Raw genomic sequence first — 14,603 nt, forward strand, 5'->3', positions numbered from 1 at the left:
ATGGCTGCACACATTAAGACATGATGTTTACTTTCCTTCCCCCTAAAGGTGAGCACACCTGAAATGTTCTTAAATCATTATCGCTGCTAGTTTGAGACACGCTTTTGTTGCTAAAAGTGCGTCAGAATAATTTAAGAGCAAAAATTCTCTTCATTTAATCGAGTTTTGTTGGAAGATGTGTCATCACAGCATCAAATCTGTGGGGTGACCAGAGCACATGTGCAGTAATTCCTCCAAAATCCAGATTAGCTCCCCTTAAATCAACGATTATATTCATCATATGAACTGAGGTGGAAAAATATAGACCTCCATGTGCACTACCGGCACATGGAGGAGTTTTAACCACACTCAGCCAACTCATTAAAGATGCAAAAACATCCTACTTCTCTGGCTTGGTTAGTAATAATGAGCACAATCCTAAATTCCTGTTTAACTCTTACTCCCACTCAGTCTGGTTTTCCTGCCATCTGATGTATCCGGATCCCTGAGTCATGAAACGAGGGTTTTGAGAGGGGGGTTATGCTCCTAGTTTCTCTTTATAATGTTGTGATTTCCTTGTGCTTATGAGTTTTTCTGTTCCCTGTATTAGTTCTCTGTTCTATTGTTGGTATCCCTAGTTATAGAGGACATGGGTTGTATCGTTCTCATTGTGATCCTTCCTGTTTCTCCCAGTCTGGTCCCTATGTTTGTCTTATCTCTCTGTGTTCCGTCTCCAGGTTTCCCTGTTTAGATATGTCCAAGTTTGGATGTTTGAGTCTATGTCTTGGTGTTTGTTCCTATCTTATTTTGATAGTCTCTAGTCTCATGTGTTTTGTTTTGAAATTAATTCCCTAGTTTCATTATTCCTGATTTGTTCCCGCTGTGCTCATTACGTTAGACAAGGAGTTACCTCTTGTTTCCGGAGTTCTGCACCTTGGGTCCTACTCTACCTGACACATCGCAGCTTCATGATGTGATTATTGTGAAAAAAATTCTTAATTTTTTTTGATGGTAAGATATCAGATCATAGTTTTATCCAATTACCATGACAGATCTCCAGGAAATACTGTAGTTTCTCATATGCATACCTCTTCCTGCCCAATGGACATGACTACCCCCAAATTTCTTCATGAGGTTCTACCTGTCATCTCCTGGTAGCGCTTCTCCATTATCAATCAGTCTCTATCATTTGGGTGCATGCCAGAATACTTTAAAGTAGCCAGTGGCATTTTTCTGCTTAAATAAAAAAAAACCCTCATTAGATCGTACTGTTTTAGACAATTACAGGCCTATTTCCAAATTTTCATACATTTCTAAAATCCTCTAGAAAGGTGTGAGCCATCAGTTAGTTGGAATGGCTGAGGGAAATATATTTCACAAATTCCAACCTGGTTTTCAACAAAATCATCGCAACAAAACAGTATTACAGGAAATTACCAAGGATATACTTACCCACTTAGATGAAGGTGAATATATGATTTTAGTTCTACTTACGTGCAGCCTTCAACACCATTCATGATACCATTCCCATTGACATATTACAGAACTGTGTTGGTATCTCTTTAAATTGCTTTTAATCATACTTATCAGATATCCATTTCAGGATTCATATGAGTAACTACATGTCCTCATCAGCTCCTCTCACATGTGGAGTCCCTGGGCATAGGCGTAGGAACCGGGGGGGACAGGGAGGATGTGTCCCCTCCAAAAGTATACCACTCATGAGAAAAATACTTGATTTTGAAATCGCACGCTTTTATTTTAAAGGCGCAACATAGCGTTATGTTACTGCGCTCCCCCCGACCCCCTCTGGACGGCTAGTGTTTGGGAGCCGGAGACAGCGGCAGGAGTCCGAAACTCTTTTGAATGAGGTAAAACGGTCTGCTGTGAATGTTCCCGTGAATATGGCTTGTTTACAAGGTCTTGTTGTCAGTTTACTTTCATAAATAGAAACCAAATCTTTTTCAGTCATCTTAATCCTGGGATGGTCACTCGTCCAATATTTACTGGACAAGAAGTCAATTTGCGAGCAGTTTGTGGCTGCAAATGAGAGGCGGAAAAAACATTTTGGCTGTTTTGCCTAGGCCAGTGTTTTTTAAGCGTTTGTGTGCTCCGGCATCTGTTTGGACAATTATTAAATGCAGGGCTGTAAAGTGCAACAGCTACTTTGTTGTCAATGAGACACACAGCTTGTTGATTAAATGTGAGAGGTATCACTTGTATTTATTTTCTTTGGTTATTATTTTTATTGATATTTATTTTTATTTATTAGATTTTATTTTTTTGGCCAAACAAGCAGAGTTTCAGACTGAATAGGTGTATTTTAATAGCTATTTTTTACTTACTTACTTTACTTATCGCTGCAGACCCCGCAATGGTGCAGTGGTGTGGATGCCTCGGCCATCGGTGGTCAGACAGGAGCGCTCAACTATTTGAAAAGTGTACACCCCCCCCCCCCCCCCCCCCCCCCCCCGTTGTACGCTTTGTACACTCTGGAAAATTTCGATATTTATTAAACGTCCCTTACCAAAGTTGCACTAAAACATTTCGACATATTTTTAAGCGCAGTGTACCACATAAAATTGGTTCAAGGTCAGTAAGCACAAGAAGAATTCACACATAAGGCGCACCGGATTATAAGGCGCACTGCCGATTTTTGAGGAAATTTAAGGATTTTAAGTGCGCCTTATAGTCCGAAAAATACGGTAAATGTTTTTGACAAATAAACCATATCAAACTTTGCACTTGTGTGTGCTAATAAATTATTTTTGTGCTACTGAAATATTTAGCTTGTTAGTACCAGTGCAGCCACCTGATAAAGTAAGCGTACAGCCCTGGAATGACATGGTCATTATGCTTGACTCAAGCCATTTTATTTGGTGGTTTGCCCACATATTATGATTATAAAACATATGCATATGTAAATTATACATGCAATAATATAGGTGTACACAACACTATTTTTCCAAAACGCATTTGAAAAAGAAGAAAGTAAAAGATCAAATAGCCTTTTTTTTACGCTTTGCTCACAGTATTTATGGATCTGTCAGGTTTTCAATATATGCCCCCCCCCCCAAGAGTAAACTCATTCCTACGCCGTTGTCCTGGGGGGTCAATTCTTGAACCAACTGTCTTTTTCAAGTCAGTTGCTACAGACTTGACAGCTGCACTTCTGTTAGGTAAATCTCTCGTTCCACTACATTCCAAACATGTTCTACTCAGATTCAGCACTAATGGCTGTGGAGCTCATGTTCATAAATCCAGCCTGAGATGACTTGAGCTTGTGTCATGAGCCATGGTCCTACTGGGAGCAACTATCAGAAGAGTGGATACAATGAGGTCTTAAAGGGATGGACATGGTCAGTATGCCAAGAAAATATCAGCAATATTTTTCCAATCTTCTGTTGTTCAATTTTGGTGAGCCCATGAAAATTGTAGCTTGTTCTTGGCTCTGGTCTCCAGCTTCAGGGTTAATTGTGTTCTGTATGCCTTGATTGTAACAAAGGATTATTTGAATCACTGTTGCCTTCCTATCAGCTTGAAGCAGTCATTCTCCTCTGATCTCTGGCATCAATAAAGCATCTTTGTCCTTGGAAGTGATGTTCTCCGGATATTTTCTCTTTTTCAGACCATTCTCTGTAAACCCCAGTTGCAGGAAAACCCCAACTGATCAGGTTCTGAAATACTCAAACCAGCCCATCTGGCACTGACAACAATTTAAAGTCACCTAAATCACATTTCTTTCACAGTGTGATGCTCGGTTTGAACTTCAGCAAGTCGTCCTAATCATGTCTACATGCCTAAATTCATTGAACTGTTGTCATGTGATTGGCTGATCAGATGTTTGAGTTAACAGTCAGTTGAACAGGTGTACTTAACAAAGTGGCCAGGGGTAAAAAGTTTAAAGTGGGATTTGGCAGGTGGGAAACGAGAAAGTGATCAGCACGAGCAGAATGAAAAATTAACTTGTTCTACAGTAACATGCATTAACCAGCCTATCAGATTTAAATGCTCATTAACTGAAAGCATGTGAACACCGTTCCACATCGTCTGACTGTAATTCAAATGCTTAGTTGCAGACAGAAGGCTCATTAAATCAATGCTTTAACGCTTGTTTTGATGAATCCTGACTTTTTTTCCTCGAGCAGTTCTGAAAGAGTACAAAGAAAAATAGATGGTGCAACACAGCTGATTAGCTACCACAGATATATGTAAATGCTGCATCAAGGCTTGTGAGGAGCTTCTCTTCTGCTTCCTGCTTTTGAGTATGCAGTAGAAAATCTCAGGCTGTTGCTGCTTTTTGGTGTTCTAAGATAAACTATGTTAAAACTACCAGGGAATGCATAGGCAAATCCATAGCCTGATCTCCCAGTTTGTAGTCGATCTGTAGTTGATCTGTGAATATACCAGGATTTTTAATATTGCATGTATTTTTGTTGTTGTTGTCTGAATGGTGAATATTAAAAGTTCTTGAAAGTTACAGTGCATCTGCAAAGTATTCACAGTAGTTGGACACGTGTCCAACCCTTTGCCTGGTACAGTTGTTGTTGCACATTTTATCATGTTACAGCCTCATTCCAAAATGGATTGAATTAATTTTTCACCTTAAAATTCTGCACACAATGGCAAAGTGAAGAGGTTTGCTTGAAATTCTGGCAAATTATTTAAAAATTAAAAGACAAAAAGATAATATGCACATATAGTGTCAGTCAAAAGTTTGGACACACTTTAAAATACAAGAACTGGGTGCACAAATTTGAATTTCTGGTGGATTTGGAGCCATCGTTCCAAGCTGATCATTATTGCTGTCACCATTTTGGTGTTATGAAGCTAGAGCTGATGAGTGACAGGTGGAAACTACATGCTTACACTGGATAATGCACCTTTCTGACTCTTACAATGATCAGTTCAATTCTATTCTTTTTATATAGTGTCAAATCACAACAAACAGTCACCTCAAGGCACTTAAATCACTTAATCAAACTTCCATCCATCCATTCTCTTCCACCTATCCTGTTCAGGCTCACGGGGGGGGGCTGGAACCTATCCCAGCTGTCATAGGGGGAGCGGCAGGGTACACCCTGTACAGGTCGCCAGCCTGTCACAGGGCTAACACAGAGAGACAGACAACTATTCATACTCACATTCACACCTATGGGCAATTTAGAGTGACCAGTTACCCTAACCCCACTAACTCCACGTCTTTGGACTGTGGGAGGAAACTGGAGTACCCAGAGAAAACCCACACAGACACGGGGAGAACATGCAAACTCCACACAGAGAGAGAGAGGCCTGGGCCAAGGTGGAATCGAACCCAAACCTTCTAGATGTCATTCTAACTGTGAGGAAGTAGTGCTAACCACCACGCCAGCGTGCTGGCCACTTCAACAAACTTTACAAAGTTTATTGTAGGTTTATTATACTGATGCATGCCCATACTACAGTACTACAGTATTGTTCGTGCTGTTGGCCATGAACTAAAAATTATAAAATGATCTTATTCGGTATTGTGCATAAATGCAAAGATTAGTCATTTTAACCCATTGCGAGGTGGTTTCTTGGCACCGTGATGACATTGTAATATCTGATATAGATGAGCTTTGTGGGACAGGAGAGCCTTACCAACCTTTTGCTGGCAGCACTGGGCCCAGAGGGGCTGTGCTAAGGCATTTCCACCCACTAGATAACAGTCGGGAATAAGGATCCTTATTATTGTGCTGTGGTGTATCTTCTGTTAGGCTCCAATAGCTTGTTTTTAAAGAAGTTCAGTGACTTTTTATCCTTGTCTTTTCTTGTGTCTCTGCCTCCTGTCATAAACAAATATACAAATTTTTTCCAACCTAATGAAGAAAAAGAAGTCCTTATTTGTGCCCCTGACAGATTTGTCTCTAAGGTAATGGAAACTCTTGGTCCTCTTGCCAGAACCTTGGGGTAACTTTTAACTCTGCTTTCACTTTGTACGTTCAAATCTCTGGTTTGCTCGTGTTTTTATCAGTTAAATACTTAATGAGTCAAGTCCCAGTGTGTCACGCTCTGAACTGCAAATTGTTATTCATGCATTTATTTCATCACATCTGGATTTTTGTAATTCATTGTTCACTTGTCTAAGCAAAAATTCCTTGGAACATCTGTAGGTTGTTCAGAAAACTGCGAGGCTTCCAAGTTTTCTAAGTACTCACATGTCACACCAGTTTCTGTTGCACTGGCTCCTCATTAAATTCAGAGTCAAATTTAAGATTCTATTTTTGACCTTTCGGAGCTCTACATGGACAAGCACCAGCATACATCAGTGAACTTTTACATCCATACATACCCAGCAGGACCCTGAGGTCATGTGTTCACAGTCTGCATCATACAAGGCTGAAAACTAAAGGAGACTTTTTCTACAGCAGCCCCCAGACTCTGGAATTTTCTCCCTCTGAGCTTGAGATCTGTGGACTTGGTGGTCTCTTTAAAAAAAAAAAATGATTGGGTTACTCTTGTTTTTGTGTTCTGGCATTTTGCTGTGAAACACTTTGTGATGTTGATATTGAAAGATGCTACACTTACTTCATATTAAGGTTCTGTACTGGCTGCTGACTTTCCTTTGTGACGGCTACATTTCAATGACTACTTGAAGACATCTCTATCCATACATCCATCCATCCATTCACTTCCGCTTATCCTGTTCAGGGTCACATGGGGGCTGGAGCCTATCCCAGCTGACATAGGGTGAGAGGCGGGGTACACCCTGTACAGGTCGCCAGCCTGTCGCAGTCTATCCATACACACTTCACTAAACTATAACTGGATCAGGCAATAACTAAAACCTTAACCTGTATACTTTGGCTTCGTCAGAGCAATTTTTTAGTTGTGCCAAGCAAATGGATCGCTTAGAAAAGCCAACAGCATAATGAAGAAAACAAATAAAACCACCCAAGAACTACTGTATCAAAAGGAAGGTCATTCAGATTACAGTGAATTGCTCTATGCTGGAAACAAAATGACCCCTTACCCCCACCCCCCACTGCTGGTTTGTGTGACCGCAGACATCAATCAGGACTTAGAACAGGAAACACGAAGGATAAATGTCCTATCCACATGTTTTTTTGTTTTTTGATGAAGGTAAACCAAATCTAACCATCATAGTTGTGTTTATCTGCTGGAGTGCCACATCAGCTTATCAAATCTGACAGTTACCTGTCAGACCAACTTGATAAACAATACAAATTTTAATAACTAATAACTTTCTGTCTCGTATTAAAATGAAAATAACCAAATGTGTCAATCAGACATGATAGCCAGTTACAGGATGACGATGATACGACATGACAGCAAAACAACACTTTGGGTACAGCCTCCGGTCAGATGTACAAGGCTGAATTAACAACAGGAATTTGCATGTTAAAAAAGCAGCTGTGAAGAGCTTGTTATGACTCAGGGAATGTCTTAATGAGCTGAGCTGACCTCATTTTGACCATGTTGATTTGAATTTTAAGATAACTGTAATGAGATGCACACTGTGAGAACAGTTCCTTATAGACTTCTAAAACAGCAGATACTAAAATAGATATTCATAGATTTTCTTCCATATTTCAAGCTTAATGAAATGTTTGGGGAAATACGCATATTCACATTCTTGCAGACAATGACAGGTGGAAAGGTCAATTCCACTCTCATGTCTGCTTTTCAAAGGAGCTGTAATTAATATGTGAACATATACATGATGGATCATGTGATGAACATACAATGACGCCACAGAGAGTGACATTCAGCTCATTGTTCTGTTTCTCTCACCTACAGCCTTATGTTTGGGTTCTTTTGTAGAGCTCCCAACCTTTTTTTTGCTTTCCAGAAAGTACTTTTTAGTTACTGGGGTTAGTCAGTCATCTCTTGCCCATTTACAATTAGTCCAAATTGCTGCAGCCAGATTACTGACCGGGACAAAATTACATTTCTCCAGTGTTAGTAGCCTTGCACTGGCTCCCTGTGTATTACAGAATCCAGTATAAAGTGGCACTGTTTGTGCTTAAAGCCTTAAACGGTCATGCACCTGCATATGTGGTAGATATGCTGCACCCATATACTTCCTCAATATCATGAAAGTCTGCTTCTAAGTCATTCCTGATCATCCCGCAGACTAAGCCAATACTCTGTAATGACCTCAGACGAGCACTGACTGTGACTGTTTTTAAATCTAAGCTGAAGATGTTCCCTTCCTGACGAGCTTTCTTACTTTGAGCTGCATGAGCATAAAGAACATTTATGGGACATATCAGATATAACTGTAAAATTAAGGGCAAGAGTTCTATACAGAGCGACTATACGCAGGGGGTTAATCACTAAGTCATTATCAGTGATAACTCTGTGCAATCAAAGTTTGGGGGACAAAGGGACAATGAGAGAAATCATTCTAACTGACAAGCTTAGAAAACTTTCCACAGGTCATTGCTCTTTCCATTTACTTTCTGACTGATTTTTGAAAGTGTTATCAGAATTTAAAATTCCACTTTCAACAGTGGGTAATACTCTAGCCCACCAGGAAATGTTGGACCTCAAACATGGAGAACCTGCCTGTGGGGACATCGAGCAGCACACCACAACATGGCACATGTCCACTGATGACATCAACAAGAGATGAATGTTTCAAAAACAAAAATAAAAGAGAAAGAAGAGGACGATTATAGCTCTCTTTATAAATAAGGTATATTCAATAAAGAACATTTTTGCTTTAAACTATATTTATCATTTGCCTGAGTTTTATACAAACACACACGTTATGTTGTGATTTGCATAAAATTAGCCATTTTTTTTGTCAAATTTGGCACGACATGTACTGTAGAGGTGTTCAGTTAATTCTCTGGGTTGTGTGGACATGCAGCTGACTTTATTAAGGCTCCATCACAGGAATTCTTTGAGAAGCTTACCAAAGACCAGCTGTTAAAAATAACAGATCATTATGAGAATGAGATTTCTGACAAAAGGTTGAAGGGCACTGTTAAAGGTATCTTAAAAGCAAATTGGAGTGAAACGGTCATTTTAGCTCTTGTTCAGGCGGAGCATGGTTCACCCGCTGCTGGTTGCTCTACATCAGCAGCAAAAAGAGCTGCTTATGTTACAGCTGGAGCATGATGCCAAAAAGCAGGATGCAGAAAATGAGAAGCAGTTGGCTGTGGAGGGAATGCGTTTTGAAGCTGAACAGGTGGAGAGAGAGGCTTGATTAGATTAAAAGTGAACAATTGAAATTTGAGAGTTCTGTTGAGCTGCAGGATTTTTCACTGTGTCCTGAGCCTGAGGAGCATTTTGATGTTTTGCGCAACCTGAAATTGCTGCCAAAATGAAACCTTTTTCCCACTGTTTGAGTGCGTCACAGATAAAAGGCAGTGGCCTGAGTCTGCTTGCACTATATTGCTACAGTGTGTGTAAAGCACGGTAAGCATTCTCTGCTTTGTCTTCAGAGGAAAACCAAAAGTATGCTGCTGTAAAAACAGCTGTTTTACATGTTTATGAGCTGGTTACTGAGGTTTACAGGCAGCAGTTTCGAACTTGGAAAAAGGGGGAAAAACCAAACCCATGTTGCATTTGTGCAGGATTTATCTGTTCATTTTGTGCGCTGGTGTTCAACCCTGCGGGCAGATTGTTTTGTAAAGCTGTGTGAACTACTGTAATAGTTTAAAAATGGAGCAGTTTAAAAATTCCATCCCTGAGCCTATTCTCACACACATCAATCAAGCAACAATCAAAAAGTAAAAACTGTTGCTGAAGTTGCTGCCTTAGTAGTTGACTCATGCCCAGGTCGGATGGTTGGTCAAGGTACAATTCACCCAGTCTGAGAAAAAATCAAACTACAGAACAGAATCCTACTCCTACCACAAAAAAGGAGCTCATGTGAATGAATCTGGGTTTGGTGGTTGCCAAGAGAACGGTATTTGTCGGACTGCATTGTGCCACGTGTAAAGTTTGGTGGAGGGGGGGATTATGGTGTGGGGTTGTTTTTCAGGGGTTGAACTCAGCACCTTAGTTCCAGTGAAAGGAACTTGCGTTGAGGCGATTGTTGTGATTTGGCTCTATATAAATAAAACTGAATTGAATTGAAAGTTAATGCTTCAGCATACCAAGATATTTTGGATAATTTCATGCTCCCAACTCTGTGGGAACAGTTTGGGGATGGACCCTTCCTGTTCCAACATGACTGCACACCAGTGCACAAAGCAGGACCATAAAGACATGGATGAGAGAGTTTGGGTTAGAAAAACTTGACTGGCCTGCACAGAGTCCTGACCTCAACCTGATAGAAAACCTTTGGGATGAATTAGAGAGGAGACTGTGAGCCAGGCCTTCTCATCCAACATCAGTGTCTGACCTCACAAATGTGCTTCTGGAAGAATGGTCAAAAATTTCCATAAACACTCCTAAACCATGTGGAAAGCCTTCCCAGAAGAGTTGAAGCTGTTATAACTGCAAAGGGTGAGCTGACATCATATTAAATGACTTTACAGTACACATCAACTTTCAAATGTCCCCAATTTTTAAATGACAATTTCACAGTCTGAGAAAGCTAGCCTGTCATTTTTCATATCCTGCCTGGTGAACTTGATGTTCTTGTCCACCAAGTTAATGTGATCAGTGAACTGTGATACATCCTGAGATCTGATTTTCACCCAGGTGTCATCTGACTCAAATCCTGAATCAATGGCTTGGTGGTGTTCCAGGATAGGATAACAGAGCCATCTTTTCCACTTCCTGCATATACAAATTGGCCACAGTGGGCACAATGATCATTAATACATTTTCTTGCTAATACTTTTGATCTTTTGCTCCAGTAGGATTTGTTAATTTTGCATAAATAAAGCAGCTATCATTTTTGTGCTCGTGCAAGAGCACAAGAAGGCTGCATTCATGCAAAACCCTACAGCGAAGCTCACTGAGCTTTTATGTCTCTCCTGTTGAAGGACAGAGGGAGGAGGAGTGACAGCGTCCAAGAAAGCAGTGTTTGTTTTTAGGCTTTGTGATGGTGCATCATAAGCCTCTGTGCTGAGAGGCACGCTTCATCCTGCAGTGGTTCATGCTCCATGTACACACAGTCCTGTGGTTCTTAATAAGATTTCAGGTGAACTGAAGTCTTTGCTTGTCAGCCTTCACAGTTCACCTTTCCTTTCTCCTTGCCCCACATGCAATCAACCACAGTAAAGGGAAACAGGGTCATGCTACTGACTAGATTATTAAATTTTAATTCTTATTTGTAAAGCTCTTCTCAGTTGTGCTTTAACAAAGCAGCAAAATACAATCAAAATCACTGATGATCAAAACAGTCATTATTCATAATAAAAGTTAAAAAGGGCATAAAAACAAAAATACAAATAAAGATAAAAACATTCTAAGAGCACATACTGTATATCTAACCTGTGGGAAAGCCAAGAATAGCCGTAAACAGAGGTGCAAAGTAATGAAGTACAAATACTACATCCCGTTTTCAAGTCACGACTTTTTACTTTTACTACCTTCATTTTAACACAAATGTTTACTTTTTACTCGTTACATTTTCAAAACAGGCTCATTGCTTTAGGTTTAAAGCATGTGAGAGGAGTTATTATTTCCCATCATTGTATCCATTCAGACATCAAAAAAAAAGAAAAAGAACTAGTAAAAAAAAAATCCTCCAAAGAGCTACTGTTTGTTTTTATATTTTGAGTAAATTTTAGCATTAAAAATTAAAGGATTGTTTTTTTTCCTGGTGTACAGCAGGTACTCACTAACATGGATTCCAGCAACTTAATTTGCTTGTATCTGTATCATGAATCTAGTGGAGTTTAAGTATTAATACGTGTCAGATCCCAGTTATACCCTGGTACAGGACTCTGGTCAGCTTTGCATCTAATGGGTTAGAGTCTCTGAATCTGTGGGTATTACCCTATTAGATGTTTGCAGAACCTATCTCTACTGCCTTCTGATCCAGAGGCTGCTCCCTCTTTTCCACAAAGTTTCCTTTACTGTTTAACAAAGAGTTAAAAGGGTTGTCCACAATTTAAACTTTTAGATGCAGCATATTTTATTTAAGCAGTTTAGCAGGGGCAAAGCAAAAGCTCAATCAAATAATAAAGATCACATAATCAAATCACCTGAATTTTATCTTAACCTAATGAATCTACCTTATACTAATGCTGATTTCTAACTACAATCTAGAGATGAATTAGAGAGAGGAGAGCAAGTACAGGGTGGCCAGGCAATGTGATCCTCTCCAGGCTGTGCTGGAAATAATCCAAAAAACAAGGGGAAACGATATTCCAGACTCTTCAAAAGTGTCTTAAAATGATCTACATGGAAAAGGTGATAATCCAGTACACCAGGGGTCATCAACTTTGTCCAAGGGCCAAAATTTTTCTCAGCACTCTGTGAGGGCCTGATGCTCTCGTAAAGAAAAATAAAAGTAATTTTGTATCTTAAAAAATATATCAAATTTGTACTATTTTTAATGATGTGATTTGCAAATCTTGCACTTACATGTTCTTCTCTGCAGTTGTTCTCATTATAGATATGATGAGCACAGGAAACAATAAAATGTTACATTTATCTCTGCACAATCTACTCTTCAGAAGGAGTTTTTGTTGTTGTTTTTAAATGAATATAGAAACATGAAGAGTTCAGATGCAAAACCCTCTAAATCTGCCTGGACACTTTTCTTTTAAAAGAGCTTTTTTTTTTCATCTGGATCTTATGGTAAATTTTAGTAATTTAATTTTACAGGCAATGGTGAGGTGCCTTTTTTCAAAAATCTAAATATAGTAATTTACCTACTTTTTAATAAATAAAATTTTGTTTTGAGGCAAAACCAGCAAAATCTTCAGTCCGTTCTGCCCATTGTGAATGAAGGCAAAAGGCCCAAATATCAGACTATGATAAAAAGATTTTGACATAGATTCACACAGTACAACCACAATGGCACAAAATGGCAGCACCTTTATTTTAACAATGACAGAAGAGTAGATCCTAGGCCGCGGGGTTCGTGACAGTCAAGGGACGGATGCATACGGGGGGGAGGGGGGGGGGCTGTGACCGCATGTGGGTACAGCTGTTGAGCCACCTAAGAGCAGATTGTGTGGGAGACCCTCACAGCAAAGGAAAGGTGCAAACCAGGGTGTATGCTCGGCAGCCAGTAACGATCCGTCCGCAGGTTCACCGACGGAAATCTCGTTATGACTTTTACTTCCTTTAGTTAGACAAGTTTGAGCGCTGAACATTTGTTCTACACAAAACAAGGTTAGACCCACCTACAGCTGTGTTTACAACCTGATCACCAGTAACAAAAAGCTGGCTCCTCAGTACAGCCAGAAAATGCTTGAAGTCACATGGTCCAATTTTGCATTCTGGTTGGTTCTAGGGACATGGAGGCATTTACGGGCACTAGGAAGTTGCCATTGGAGGCTTTTGATAATTCAGACTAGTCAGAGATGGGTATTTAATGGGTTATGATGCGACATGATTGATCGGCGTACAGTACCTGTGGCACCACCATTCAGGGGGCTGGATGGAAAGCTCTGGCAGGCCAGATATGGCCCGCGCGCCGCCAGTTGACATTTCCTGCAGCACACAATCCTTTGATCCCTTTTTGGTTATATCCAACCAGGCAAAAATAGATGAAGGAAAAAAACAAAAAACTATAATCCATTTTATAAATCCACAGTTGTTGGAAAATGGTTCATTCTCTGTAGCTCCCCATTGCAATTTAATTCAATTCAATTCAATTCAATTTTATTTATATAGCGCCAAATCACAACAACCAGTCGCCTTAAGGCGCTTTGTATTGTGGGTAAAGATCCTACAATAATACAGAGAAAATTTATAGCTGTGGACTCTTCTTCTTCAGATACTACTTTCTTCTTCATCCCTGGGGAAGCTCTGTGAGCGTGGGAATTCTATGTGAGATTTTCCCACACAAAGTGATGGAAACTTCCCATTGACAGACTCCCATCCACATGCCTGTGCCCACACACGCGCCTTAACACTGTCTTATTTGGTATTTCCAATATCACACACTTAGCAGCACAACGTCCTTTGATTAGCATTGTGCTTGAATAACTATTGGGGAAATAAAAATAAGAGTACACCATGTGTACTGTGACCATAGAAGACTGGCTATTGAACCTTCTAATCCTGAATCATTATAGAATGGTTGCTCTCACTTAAACAATGCATGCAGAACCATTTATCTCCTAAACTAAACATAAAACAGTTGATGCCAAAGTACATTAGTGTAAAACATCCAGTCCTAAGATGCATTTATGTGTGTGCCAAGACAGCACCAAGCAAGGTCACTTCCACAGAGAGCAAATCTAACCACACTTCTCACTCTTCACGCTGCATTACAAGCAACATCACCATTAGCACGATCACACATGAATATTTATTTCTGAACTCTGTTAACTTGATGACACAGAGAAGATGTTGAACTGGGGGATCTCACTCCTCTTTGACACACATGAACTCTGATAGATTCGTGACCACACATCATCTGCATATGCCTTTTTTCACATGTAGCACCCAACATGAGATAAATCCATGGAAACAGGCCATTTGGTTTAAGTAAGTGGTATGACCCAGACCGAGCATGCAAGAGGCTAGACAACCAACACCCTAGGGCAGTGCCA

Source organism: Archocentrus centrarchus, chromosome 10 (assembly GCF_007364275.1).
Source record: "Archocentrus centrarchus isolate MPI-CPG fArcCen1 chromosome 10, fArcCen1, whole genome shotgun sequence".
NCBI classification, from domain to species: domain Eukaryota; kingdom Metazoa; phylum Chordata; class Actinopteri; order Cichliformes; family Cichlidae; genus Archocentrus; species Archocentrus centrarchus.